Source organism: Cololabis saira, chromosome 7 (assembly GCF_033807715.1).
Source record: "Cololabis saira isolate AMF1-May2022 chromosome 7, fColSai1.1, whole genome shotgun sequence".
NCBI lineage: Eukaryota > Metazoa > Chordata > Actinopteri > Beloniformes > Belonidae > Cololabis > Cololabis saira.
Genome location: NC_084593.1, coordinates 48,886,660 through 48,901,303, shown reverse-complemented (window position 1 = coordinate 48,901,303; position 14,644 = coordinate 48,886,660). Strand labels below are relative to the sequence as shown.

The window sequence follows — 14,644 nt, the reverse complement described above, 5'->3', positions numbered from 1 at the left end:
TCTGCTTTGCAAACCTTGCAAGTAATCTTTTTATTTACCGTATCGAGGCTAAAAGGCTCCAAAACTTTAGAAGTTTTGTTACATGCAGCGGCTCTACAGGACGGGACGCCGTCATTCTGTTTACCCGCTACCGCTCGGCAGAGACGCTATCGCGCATGCGCGACTCTCGGCAGAGAACGTATTGAAGTGAGATGCCTCACTCCGTTGGAAAAACACGTCTGGCGACTATTGTCGACAATGGAATTCATTGTCGACAATTTTGATTATCGATTTTTGTCGACAACGTCGACGAATCGTTGCAGCCCTAGTCCCGATTTTCTGCTATAACTTTTGAATGGTTTGACATAGGAAGTCGTGGGTGGTGTCATTTCTGATATGCTTATGGGGGGCGGTGGCCGTGAGTGCGAGGGCCCGTTCATCGCTGCTTGCAGCTTTAATTATTATTATTATTATTATTATTATTATTATTATTATTATTATTATTATTATTATTATTATTATTATTATTATTATATGTCATCTTGTACAGCTTGCCACTGGTTGTGGTATCAAGACTATAAAGCTGCCAGTGGAGGGGTTTTTGGTTGGTATATACTACCACTTTGACAAAAGGTAAATAATTTATGTTGTGAAGTAAATTGAACATTTTAATCATTTGCAAAGATGGAAAACTACAGTTACTCAAGTAATGTTCTTAAATACAATGTTAAAGTACTTAGAATATTTCAAGTTTATGCTTCATTATACTTACACTACACTGTATTTCAGATGAAAATATTGTACGTTTTCTCTCCTAAATTTATTTGACAGTTTTAGTTACTTTTAAGCTGCAGATTTGTCTTAAAGGATAATATAACAACATTGAATATACCACAGCTCATTTGCTTTGGTGACCATAAAGCATTATAATACTCCAACCTAATTAGTACAGGATTTTCCTTTTCAGTGCAAAGAGATGTGAGGTGTACAAAGAATTTGTGGACTTCACAGATTCTGACAGTCTGAAGCTGCTGAGGTACTGCTCCACCAGATGGCTCAGCCTCCTCACATGCATTCAGAGAGTACTAAACCAGTGGGCAGCTCTACAAGCATATTTTGAAAGCCATGATGATGTAGAGAAGAGTGGCAAAGTCCATGACATGGCAAATCATCTTCGTGACCCAGAGATGAAAGTCTACTTCATGTTCCTGAGTGTCGCCCTCAAGCCCTTGGCTGAATTCAACACTGCCTTTCAGGTGGATAATGAGTGGCTGAATAATAGGTATTTTCATGTTTACTTCTCTCACTTTGACATTCCTTCTATTTACCCACAGTCAGAGGGGGTGATTATCCATAAACTGGACAGAGAGATGTCCCGACTCATCAGGCGGTTTGGGATACTTTGTTCCAGCAAGGTCCATCGTGGACATCCCACTAAAAGAAGGCTGTAGAATAATTTTGGGAGGTACATTTTAGCACATTTCATTGTAGCTATGGATTTAAAGCTCATTAAAAGTCGTCTTGTTTATATCAGGGCGGGGATGTTGTGAGTTGAGCATTCCAACCGCTACCCCAGAAAATCTCCCTCTTTTTCACAGCCCAATCTTGGCAGGTATGGTGTGTGTGTGTGTGTGTGTGTGTGTGTGTGTGTGTGTGTGTGTGTGTGTGTGTGTGTGTGTGTGTGTGTGTGTGTCACGATGGCTGTTCATACACGTGGTGAGGCAAAAGAAAAGATGGGTGACAAAGTCACGTGGTGACTGAGTCTCACATGATTAAAAATGGCAGACGAGATTTCGTCTCGTCCAGTGAAAACAGACTCGGAGGCTTTATGACCAAGATGAGTGTGTGTGTGTGTGTGTGTATGCAGGGTTAGTAGGAGAGAATGAGAGGAGAAAAGTAAAACCCAAGACACTAGAATAACTTCTCACTACCGGAAAACCAAGTTCTTCTGATGTTTCCTACACAGAGACGCACTAATGTGAAACTAACTTCACACGTGCGCTCTGGTCATTCAACTGGGAAATGAGGAAGGGCTTTGTTTTCTGTTGTGAAAGAACATGTCATAAGGATCCAGCAAAGTGGATGCAACAGTAGACAAACGATAAAATAATCAAACACGCCTAAACTAATAAACACAGTTGTGACGGGTTCAGCGGCCCGGGTCACAGCGTAAATAAGCATAATAAACTAGTTAAATGTGTTAACTAAGTTTCTCTGCCCAGACACAAAACAGCCTCTTATGTGGATCTTTGTAGTTAAAGAAAAAGGTTGTTTGGTCTGGTAGGTCAGCATTCATTGAACAGCCGGGTGGTTACGCTCCGCAGGTGATCCTGATAAAGAGCATCTCTCCCTCTCTCCTGCTCTCCTCATGTCCATGTGGATGAGGGGAATGCATGGGCGCAGCAGCTGGGCCTCCTTCAGCTCCAGGTTGGTCCGAAGGTGTTCATGTCGAAGCATACAAGGGTCCCTCGTTCGGCTCATCTGGGGCTCGGAACAATCATGGGTCACTCGTTGTAGCGCTCCAGACAGACGCTTCTTCGGTCACGATCATGGAGGAGGCCGGCCCGTAGCTAGTAGCTCTTCATGCTAAAATAGGAGTTGTGGCCTTGTTCTCTGCTCACAGAGAACTCCATGGGACCGTGGACAGGTCCGTGGTAGAAGAGACCCTGGGAGCAAGAGAGGAGGAAAGAGAAAAGGAGAAAAGAGAGGTTGTAACTGCGGCCCTTCCTACGGTTTGGGGTCCATGCCCAATGAGAGGGCTATTCCTTATCACGAAGGGGCTGTAAATGCAAATCCTGCTCTGGCTTTGAGTCATTATGGAGGTTCTTTTGTTTCAACCATGCGGTCAGCTGTAAGAAAATCAAGGCTGGTTTCAGAGTTAGGCCTCAGAGGTGGCACTTAAAGTTCAAAGTAACGCTTCCCATGTTCACATAGGACTGTGGTCCAACACTGCACACTGCCGAGATATTGCTCATGCATAAACAGAGCCATGAAGACCATCATGCTCAGTGAAACCTGGAAAAAATTAAGAATGCCTCGAAATCATCCATGGGGTCTTGATGAACAGTTCATTGCAGGTCTTTATCACACACAGTGATAAAGACCTGCACAGTCAGTTAGTAATGATACAAGCTGCAGTGAAATATTTCGATTTATTGAGTATTCCTCAATAAATTCCTCCCTCTGAAGTGTTCATCAGGCAGAACAAACAAATCCACAACCAGCGGCCAACACTGCGGTACTTTCTGAGATTTGCTACAGAAACATTTGAAAATTAATATCCTCCAATAGGAGGTTAGCGGCTGCTCTGTGGCTCGGCTGAAACAGCCAGACCCCAGGCATGGTGAAGTCCTGGGGACTACGGGTCTGCTATCATTTAATGTTGCTAAAATGTAATTTTAGTAGCAACATCAGAATGAGGAGGGAACATTAGTTAGCAACATGGGCAGCATGAGCTAAGATAAAACAGCTAAATTGTGGTCGCTGTTAAGGTGGCCTCATTCAGCCCATTTAGCCATTTCTGGATTAACTGGAGTTGGTGGGGCCACTACCCACCAGTATGGCGCTGACCAACATTCCCAAATAGGCTTCAAATCAACTCCTCAGAAAAATTAGGAGTTATGTTGTTGCTGTTTTTTTTTTTTTTTTTTTAGATGGTTGTATTCTTTATTTCGCTCCATTGGCTACCCATAAAATTCCGAATTAAATTTAAAATTGTATTACTTGCGTATAAAGCCCAAAACGGCTTAGCTCCACATTATTTGCAAGACCTGATAGTGCCTTATGTTCCTGGCAGAGCTCTCCGTTCTCGGAGTGCAGGTTTACTCGTAGTTCCTAGAGTATCCAAGTGTAGATTTGGAGGGCGGGCGTTCTGCTATCAGGCACCATTAATATGGAACCAACTTCCAATCTGGGTTAAGGAGGCTGACACCACCTCCACCTTTAAAACTAAACTTAAAACCTTTCTGTTTAGTAAAGCCTATAGTTAGTGTTTAGTAAACCTCTAGCTGGTGTCGGTAAATCTCTAGGTAGTGTAAACTCTAGTGTGTTAGAGTCAGTAGTCATAGTTGCAGCTATAGAACAAGACTATAATAGTTAGTCTCAAACATAGCCTCGTGGTAGATATGCTGCTATAGGCCTATGCTGCAGGGGGGCACTGACATGATCCACTTGGCGGTGCCTCTCACCCTTCTTCTCCTCTCCTCTTCCCTTCCTCTCTTCTCCTTTTCTTGCTGCGTGCTGGCCTGCGGTTTAGCTTTATTTCCTACGCTATTCCTGAACACCTCCCTAGGGAGGTGTTCCAGGCATGTCCCACCGGGAGGAGACCCCAGGGAAGACGCAGGACCAGCTGGAGAGACTATGTCTCTCAGCTGGCCTGGGAATGCCTCGGACTCCCCTCAGAAGATCTGGAGGAAGAGCTGGAGGAAGAGCTGGAGGAAGTGTCTGGGGTGAAGGAAGTCTGGGCATCTCTGCTGAGACTGCTGCCCCGGCGACCCGGTTCCGGATAAGTGGCGGAAAATGGATGGGTGGATTGCTATTGATCACAGCTGGTTTCAGTTAGTCTTCTGTCTCATCCATGTTCAGTGAGTCATAACTGCCCTCTGCAATTACACGCAACACTTTCTGATTTTTATCCAACTGTTCTAGCTCTGATCTGCTCTCTTTTGACACAGCTATGGAGATGTGCGCTGGATTCATGCCTGTGCTTTGGATTCCTGCCATGAAGCTTTGTTTGTTTCACAAGTCTTTAGTTTTCTTCACCTGCCAGCCTTCTCTGTCTGTCTGCATTTGAGTTCCACCTTTGAAGTGACTGGGACGCTTCGCATCAGCTGCTCTGAATGAGCTTTGCTGTCACTGTAAACTGAACTCCTTAGCAGTTAAAATAATTCCACAACAGTCTGTAGTTAGAATTGAAAAGAAAAAAAGAAAGCAAATGTGGAAGTATTCCACATATGTTCCGTGTATTTATTTCCTGTGAAATCGGATGATCTTCTCGTGCAATACGTGTGTACCCTGTGCTGTGCTTTTCAGTTTATGTGGTTACTGGTTATATTTCTGGCACTTTTCAACCTTTTTATAAGGAGTTCCAATTTTCCAGTGTTTCTCCACCTGGATTGTAGACTTGAAGTGCCAAATAGCAAAAGATGTTAATTAAATGTTGATTTATGGTCACAGATGTTGATTTTTAGTTAAGGTCGACGATTGATGCTCAGAATCATGAAACACTGGATGTGATGTTATGCTGTCCGTTGTGCCCATGCATGGTACTCACATGAGGTTAGCCTTGATGTTGAGAGTGGCATGGGAGCTGTACCTCGGGGGAAGGGAAAGATGTAAATTTGGGAGACATGTATCAACCATCAAACAATCATCCACTTCTAATGCCAATGTCTAATCATTGTTGAATCGACGTATTCTTTTTATGGCGACCGGGTTTGGACATGGCTTCAACATGGCTTCACTCACTCTCACTCACTCACTCATCTTCTTTCGCTTATCTGTTCCCGGGTCGCGGGGGCAGCAGCCTCAGCAGGGATGCCCATACTTCCTTCACCCCAGACACTTCCTCCAGCTCTTCCGAGGGGAGTCCGAGGCGTTCCCAGGCCAGAGACATAGTCTCTCCAGCGTGTCCTGGGTCTTCCCCGGGGTCTCCTCCCTGAGGGACATGCCTGGAACACCTCCCTAGGGAGGCGTCCAGGAGGCATCCGGTACAGATGCCCAAGCCACCTCAGCTGACTCCTCTCAATGTGAAGGAGTAGCGGCTCGACTCCGAGTTCCTCCTGGGTGACCGAACTCCTCACCCTATCTCTAAGGGAGCGTCCAGCCACCCTGCGGAGGAAACTCATCTCGGCCGCTTGTATCCGCAATCTCGTCCTTTCGGTCACTACCCAAGTTCATGACCATAGGGGAGGGTAGGTGCGTAGATTGACCGGTAAATCGAGAGCTTCACCTTTTGACTCAGCTCCTTCTTCACCACGACGGTCCAGTACATCGACCGCATAACTGCGGACGCTGCACCGATCCGAGATGCTTGAACTCCTCCACCTGAGGCAGGACTTCTCCACCCACCCAGAGAAGGCATGCCACCCTTTCCCGATGGAGAACCATGGCCTCGGTTTTGGAGCTGCTGATTCTAATCCCTGCCGCATCGCACTCGGCCTTAAACCGCCCCAGCACATGCTGAAGGTCCCGGTCCGATGAAGCCAACAGGACAACATCATCTGCAAAAAGCATTGATGAAATCCTGAGGTCCCCAAACCGGATCCCCTCCGGCCCCTGGCAATGCCTAGAAATCCTGTCCATAAAAATTATGAACAGGACCGGTAACAAAGGTCCAACATGCACCGGGAACAAGTCTAATCTACTGCCGGCAATGCGAACCAAACTCCTGCTACGATCATATAGAGACCGGACAGCCCTTAACTCATTGACTGCCAGCCATATTCAGAGCAGAGAGCTCCATACTGCCAGAGTTTTGGGGCATTTTGGCTGATTTTCAAAGACCCACAGAATATTGAGTTTTAGGAGAACATAAACATTGAAACTACGTCAAGAAACTTTAGACTCTCATGAACTTCAGGGAAAAAAAGTTTGTGTTTATCATTTTCTGTTCTTTAGATATCAGCAGTAGAACATAGGGTGGTTTCAGCAAAAACACAAGGTTTGGATCAAAAAACCGAGATAATGAGCTCTTTGTGCAGAGAGGCAATTTGAGCAGAACGGTGACTTTGATGTCAATATTTTTTGTTGTAGTGACCCCTACATAATCTGAACAGTTGTTTACTTCTATGAAACAAAAAATGCAATAAAAAAAAAATGACTTTTGATAACAAAACAATTTCTTCAAAACAATCATACTATATACAATACAGGTATCTTTTCTTACAACGACAATAAAGGCTATTCTCTGTGTGTGTGTGTGTGTGTGTGTGTGTGTGTGTGTGTGTGTGTGTGTGTGTGTGTGTGTGTGTGTGTGTGTGTGTGTGTTTTAACCCCTACAAATAATTTGGTTTTGTGTGGTAGGCTGTGAAACATTCTCCTGCATGCAGGGGGACACACCATGATCGGCACCACATTTTGGTCTCGCTACGCAGCCCCCTGCGTATACAAACACGACACAGCCTCCTTGGCCTCATCATTTTGTCAGTAGGCTGCATGTACACAAGTTTATGATTTTTCATCTGCCCATCTAGACGACTCTCTGGGTCTGTGTTGTAAGGGGCCCTCTGTTTGCCTCTGCCTTGCTCGGAGTCCCCGCCCCCCTCACCCCCCACACCTGCAGGATCCTCCTCCTCCTCCATCTGCTCTCCCACCTCATCCTCATCCTCATCCTCATCCACTTTTCTTTTTGAAGTCCAGGACCTTACTACTTGCCTAATGAAATCCAAATGGGATTTGCACTCCCCTGGGTTCTTGGCTCTATATAGGACATGGGCGTTGAACATAGCAATCTGAAACAGATAGGCTACAAACTTTTTAGACCAGTTTAGCGACCTTCGGATAAAGGGGTAATAAGCAATGTTCTGATCTAACTTGTCAACCCCATTCATGCAAGCGTTGTATGCAACGATGCATTCTGGCTTCATCTGGGACACCTTGTGTTTTTGTCCTTTGTCCACCCGCTCCATCCTATCTTGGTGGCAGGTTGTCACCATTTTCACAACCCGTTTGTCCTGCCACGCAAGAATCATTACCCCCCCTTTATGGCGCACAATTTTTCCTTCCGTCCCCAAGTCAGACTTTGTCACCTCAGTGATGACCTTTGGTTCCCCCCTGTTTTTGCGGAGAGTTCCACACACATTTACATTTGCTGCTACCAAACGCTCACAAAGTGCCACAGAGTTGTAAAAATTATCCATGTACAGTGTGTAACCGTGACCTTGGAGACGATCTAAGAGCCCAAACACTGTATCTGGCAGAGTGCTACCTACCCCAACATAAGGCTTCATGTTGAAACCCTGTTGTACCCTGTGGCAGAGTCACATAAAATATATGATTTAATGCCGTATTTTACGGGCTTTTGAGGGTTGTACACCCTGAAGGAGAGACGCCCCCGCCACAGCATCATCCCTTCATCAATGCATATATTCTGTCTAGGTTGGTACAGCTCTTTGGATTTATCCACAATGTAATCCAACACTGGCCGGACTTTGTACATCCGGTCATTGTAATCCTGGGCTCTGTTGTCATTGAAATGAAGGAACCTCCATATGAGCTGGAACCTATTTCGTGACATAGTCTTGGAGAAATACGGGGTGGCATCAACCTCATCTACGCTCCAATAAAGCTCCAAGTTTGGCTTTTTTACATAGCCAGTGAGGAATGTTAGCCCAAAGAATGATTTCATTTCTTGGACTGACACCGGTTTCCATGCGTTTTGCCTACTGTGTGGTGGGGGAGTGTAGGGGTGGGCCTCAAAATATTGACGTGCATACAAATTTGTCTGCTCCACAATGTGGCCTAACAGCTCATCAGTTAGGAAGAGCTCAAAGAAGTCTGCTGGCGATTCAGAAGTCAGCTCTGCAGCAGCGCTCTGCGGACCAGGTCTTGCACTGAAGGGGATCTTGTGTGGCTGCCAGTCACTTTCCTGCCAATCAGGATCCTGCCCACCATCTCTGCTCGATGCACGACCTATAAATTATACATACATATATTCCATTACCTATATGTTATACATACCAGATGCCATTATCATAAAAAGACAATGCACCGTGAAGATTTTTTTTACCTTTTCTTTTTTTACCACTGCCAACAGGGTGTCTGGGATCCATGGCCGATGCATCATCTGTGAATTACAGAAATATATCTGTATATTTATAACTGTAAAAATACATTTTTTTATCACTACAGTGTAATGTGGAGATTTATTTTACCTTTCTTCTTTGCACTACCACCAGGAGTGGGACCGGGCCCTCTGGTAGTGGAGCGAGATCTAGGCGTATGATCTGTGAATTACAGAAATATATCTGTTTATTTATAACTGTAAAAATATTTTTTTTATCACTACAGTGTAATGTGGAGATTTATTTTACCTTGCTTCTTTGCACTACCACCAGGAGTGGGACCGGGCCCTGTGGAGCGAGATCTAGGCGTATGATCTGTGAATTACAGAGATATATCTGTATATTTATAACTGTAAAAATATTTTTTTTATCACTACAGTGTAATGTGGAGATTTATTTTACCTTGCTTCTTTGCACTACCACCAGGAGTGGGATCAGGCCCTGTGGAGCGAGATCTAGGCCTATGATCTGTGAAATATAGAAATAAATTATAGTAAAATTATAATAAATTATAGAAATGGATTATAGAAATAAATATGTGAATCAACATGTGAAAGACAGTAACATTAGTTGCATTGCTGAGTGAAGACTATCATTACTATCATTACTATCATTACTAAGCTGCTACCTCGTTGCTAACAAGTTCTTCTCTTTGAAGTCTTTGAACTTCTTACCTCGTGGTCTTGGCGGCTCTGGGGAAGATGAAAGGCTGCCATCCGTCAATCCCGACGGATACCATTCATCAGAAGAATCAGGATCAGGTTCACTGAATTCTTCATCGTTTGTTTCAGGATCAGGTTCATTGAAATCTTCATCGCTTGGTTCATCTTGCTCACCCACTTGAACCTTTGATGTGCCCAAACGAAAGCTATCCTGAAGCTTTAGCTGCCGGTATTTCCCTCTGTCGTCTGTCTGTCGTCTCGCCATTTCTCTTCTGCACCGAGTTGCAACTTCCTCTTCCTCTAGCCCCCACCCTCGCGATCACTCATCCAAAGGCACTTTGCTGCCATCTGCTGGCCTGATATTTACTGACAAGTTGCACCAGGCTTTTTGCAAGCCTCTCACATTAAAAAGCATAATTGACGCCATATGGCGTCAATGGCAGTGAACGGTTGTAAATAGATTGACGCCAATCGGCGTCAATGGCAGTGAATGAGTTAATAGAAGGCCCCGGACTCCATACTCACTGAGCACCCCCCACAGAATGCCATGAGGGACACGGTCAAATGCCTTCTCCAGATCCACAAAACACATGTAGACTGGTTGGGCAAATTCCCATGAACCCTCGAGCACCCTGCAGAGGGTATAGAGCTGGTCCAGTGTTCCACGACCGGGACGAAAACGGCATTGTTCCTCCTGAATCCAAGGTTCAACTATCGGCCGTATGCTCCTCTCCAGTACCCTGGCGTAGACTTTCCCGGGGAGGCTGAGAAGTGTGATCCCCCTATAGTTGGAACACACTCTCTGGTCCTTCTTTTTAAAAAGAGGGACCACCACCCCGGTTTGCCACTCCAGCGGTACTGTCCCCTTCCTCCATGCAATGTCGCAGAGGCGTGTCAACCAAGACAGCCCTAAGACATCCAGAGACTTGAGGTACTCAGGGCCAATCTCATCCACCCCCGGTGCCCTGCCACTGAGGAGCTTACGAACCACCTCAGTGACCTCGGCTTGGGTGATGGATGAGCACGTCTCCAAGTCCCCACTCTCTGCTTCCTCAGTGGAAGGCATATCAGTCGGGTTGAGGAGATCCTCGAAGTATTCCTTCCACCATCCGACAATGTCCCCAGTCGAGGTCAACAGCTCCCCACCCACACCGTAAACGGTGCCGGCAGAGTACTGCTTCCCCCTTCTGAGGCGCCGAACGGTCCTCCAGAATTTCCTCGAGGCCGACCGAAAGTCTTCCTCCATGGCCTCCCCGAACTCCTCCCAGACCAGAGTTTTTGCCTCCAGGACTGCCCGAGCCGCGGCTCGCTTGGCCTGCCGGTACCTATCTACTGCGTCAGGAGTCCCACAGGCCAACATAGCCCGGTAGGACTCCTTCTTCAATCTGACGGCATCCTGTACTTCCGGTGTCCACCACCGGGTTGTAGGATTGCCGCCATGACACTCGGACTCAATGTCCCCCGCCTCCCCCGGGATCCGAGAGAAGTTCTCTCGGAGGTGGGAGTTGAAGATGTCCCTGACAGAGGGCTCAGCCAGACGTTCCCAACAGACCCTCACAATCCGTTTGGGTCCTCCCTTTTCTCTCTTTTGTCCATGTTGCAGCATCCTTTGCCGGACACCGGAACCTGCAGCGTGGGAGTGAGAGGGGCAGGGTAACGGCCCGGGCAGGCGGGGGAGAGGTTTGTCCGTCAAGACTCCTCTCCCTGGCCCTGCCCCTTCTCAAACCTTTCCCCGACCCTGCACCCCAACCTGGGACTTGATTGGGCCGGAGCTTCGGGAGCTGCATGCTGGCCTGCGGTCCCCACCCCTGGTCATCCCGTTGCTGCTTCCACCTGCCTGCTGTGCTGCTGCCGTCCCTGACCCACCAGTCTGGCCCTCGGCAGGAGGGTCCCCCCTTATGAGCCTGGTCCTGCTCAAGGTTTCTTCCCGCCTAAAGGGGAGTTTTTCCTTGCCACTGTTTGGCTTAAGGTTTTTCTCCCACTAGGGGAGTTTTTACCTGCCATTGTTTATGTAATAACTGCTCGGGGGTCATGTTCTGGGTATGGGTCTCTGGAAAGCGTCTAGAGACAACTTTTGTTGTATTTGACGCTATATAAATAAAATTGAATTGAATTGAATTGCCCGGTCTGTCCAACCTCCTCCTCCGCCAGCGCATCCAACTCACCACCAGGTGGTGATCAGTTTCAGCTCAGCCCCTCTCTTCACCCGAGTGTCCAAGACATGCGGCCGAAGGTCAGATGAAACGACAACAAAGTCGATCATTGACCTCCGGCCTAGGGTGTCATGGTGCCACGTGCACTGATGGACACCCTTATGCTTGAACATGGTGTTCGTTATGGACAAACTGTGACTAGCACAGAAGTCCAACAACAAAACACTGCTCGGGTTCAGATCAGGGAGGCCGTTCCTCCCAATCACGCCTCTCCAGGTATCACTGTCATTGCCCACGTGAGCGTTGAAGTCCCCCAGTAGACCAATGGCTTCAACATTTCAATGTTCAACTTCAATTCAATGTTTCTGTCTAAGCATATTTCAATGTTGCTTCACTCATGCTTTGCTATCTGAGTCCACATAGGGGGATGGGAGTAAAGTATCCAGGTAAATAATGTTTGTCCCCAATGTGGACAAGAGCTGCAGGTTTCTTTGCCAACGTTTTTCTTGGACCGACAGCATTAACTGATTTGGCCACATCTCCACCAGACATGGACCAATTCATCATTGTCTTTGGGACACACTTGGTCCTCACAACCCTTAGCATATCCCATGTAAACATTTATTGATTTAAATTTTCCAAAAGGTGAAAATAAAACAAACGAGCCAAAAGCTGTTCACCTGAGTTTAATTATGTCATAACCCTCGTAAAGAGAAGTTGTTGATCCATTTGGAGGTTAGAAACCAGTCAAACCTGGGAGTGTGGGGCACACACACTGTGTTCTTTATGTTGTGAAGAGTTCATGAAACAGGGCGTTTACAATCTGTTCAACATTGTCTATAAGTCATACATGCCATAGGTGCCACAGTTCAAACATCAGTAGCTTATGAACCAGCTGAGTGGAAAATCTGAGATGTGTTTTGACTTCAGCAGGCTTCAGTCTGTAGAAGTGGAAAAAGTGCTTCCTCGCTGACTTTTAAAAGTGGCTGCTCAACAACCACTGCAACCACTGCAAGAAGCCAACTTTTCCACAAAATTTCATAATTCATATGAAACTTTACAAGCTGTTTTACAATGACGTGAAAAAAATGCGTGGACAGTGGGGGCCACTTTAAGTAGCAAAATGAATTAAAGCTGCAAGCAGCAATGAAAGTGCAATTTTCACCAATAAAGGTCAAGAACTCAAAACCGAGTCCGATGACACCACCCACGACTCTGTATGTCACACCATGCAAAAGTTATGGCAGAAAATAGGAACTATGAAATATAGACCAATCAAAAGAAGGGGCGGGGCTAATTTGCACCACTTATGTTCAAGGACTCTAAAACCTAGTCTGATGACACCACCCACGAGAAAGTTGCGACATGATAGAGGTGTGTACCGATTTTCGTGCATGTACGTCAAACCGTATTGTGGTTTGACAATACGTTGTCAAATTTTTCTAGGGGGCGCTGTTGAGCCATTAGGCCACGCTCATTAATGCAAACCATTAAATATCAAATTTTTCGCCAGGCCTGGCTGGCGTGCAAAATTTGGTGACTTTTGGGGCACTTTAAGGGGGGCAAAAAGGCCCTCATTTCGTCGGAAAAACAAAAACGAGAAAAATAAAAAAGAAAAAAAAATCCTACAGATACAATAGGGCCTTCGCACTGTGCTCGGGCCCTAATTATTCCACAGCATAAACACTCAAGTTCATGACAGCACAAAAAGGCCCTCATTTCATCGGAAGAAAAACGAGAAAAACAAAAACATTTCCTACAGATACAATAGGGCCTTCGCACTGTCAGTGCTCGGGCCCTAACTAGGTTTCTCATCATATCTTATGAATTAAAAGTGATTACAAAATTGTTTTTATTTCTTCAAACAATATAATTTCCCCTTAGGTATTGCATATACCAAATGGCTTTAAAAGTCATATTTGTATTCTATGAGTGTTTCTTAGATGTACATTTTCATATAAAATCATTGTGAGAAAACAGCGTCAGGAACTTTCACCACTTCTCATGACATTAGCTGTGCGTCATGTCCTTGACAACACTGAGAAGAAGAAGTTACAAGAAAAATTAAAGCTGCAAGCAGCGATGAACGGGCCCTCGCACTCACGGCCACCGTCCCCCATAAGCATATCAGAAATGACACCACCCATGACTTCCTATGTCAAACCATTCAAAAGTTATGGCAGAGAATAGTTTTCTAGTGGGCGCTGTTGAGCCGTTAGGCCACGCCCATTAATGCAAACCATGAAATATCAAATTTATCGCCAAGCCTGGCTTGCATGCAAAATTTGGTGACTATCAAATATGGACCAATCAGATGAAGGGTGGGCGCGCCTTTTTGCGTCTAGCGTCGCCACGGTAACACTTTTGAAAGAGAAAAGTAATGCGTGGTGTCGCAGGATGTAGATGCACATTTTGATGTATAACACACCTGGGTGCACGTTACGGTTCGGGCTGAATTAACTGCCGAAGGAATGGCATAAATTTCGCCAAAATGACACAATTAATTCAGAATGTTCAAAATGGCCGACTTCCTGTTCGGTTTCGGCCATGGCGCCAAGAGACTTTTCTTTTAGTTGCGACATGATACAGGTGTGTACCGATTTTCGTTCATGTACGTCAAAGCGTATTATGGGGCTTGAGGCGCAAAGTTTTTTCTTTCTGAACCAACCAGATGAAGGGTCGGCGCACTTTTTGGCGTCTAGCGTCGCCACGGTAACGCTTTTGAAAGAGAAAAGTAATGCGTGTGGTCGCAGGAGGGAGACGCACATATTGATGTATAACACACCTGGGTGCACGTTACGGTTCGGGCTGAATTAACTGCCGATGGAATGGCATAAATTGCGCCAAAGTGACACGATTAATTCAAAATGGCCGACTTCCTGTTCGGTTTCGGGCATGACGCCAAGAGACTTTTCATTAAGTTGTCCCATGATACAGGTGTGTACCGATTTTCGTGCATGTACGTCAAACCGTATCGTGGGGCTTGAGCCACAAAGTTTTCCGGGGGGCGCTGTTGAGCCATTTTGCCACGCCCATTAATGCAAACCCTTAAATATCAAATTTTTCG

At 45.9% G+C, this 14,644-nt stretch overlaps 1 long non-coding RNA gene across 1 annotated transcript; it reads right to left on the bottom strand.

Annotated features, from left to right (window-relative positions):
- Positions 1 to 8,147: 8,147 nt before the first annotated feature.
- On the bottom strand, positions 8,148 to 9,079 carry LOC133447718 (uncharacterized). Its single transcript, XR_009782934.1, has 4 exons — positions 9,012 to 9,079; positions 8,853 to 8,924; positions 8,708 to 8,764; positions 8,148 to 8,610 (listed from the first exon to the last, which is right to left on the bottom strand). It is a non-coding gene; the product is annotated as an uncharacterized LOC133447718 (long non-coding RNA).
- Positions 9,080 to 14,644: the final 5,565 nt, after the last annotated feature.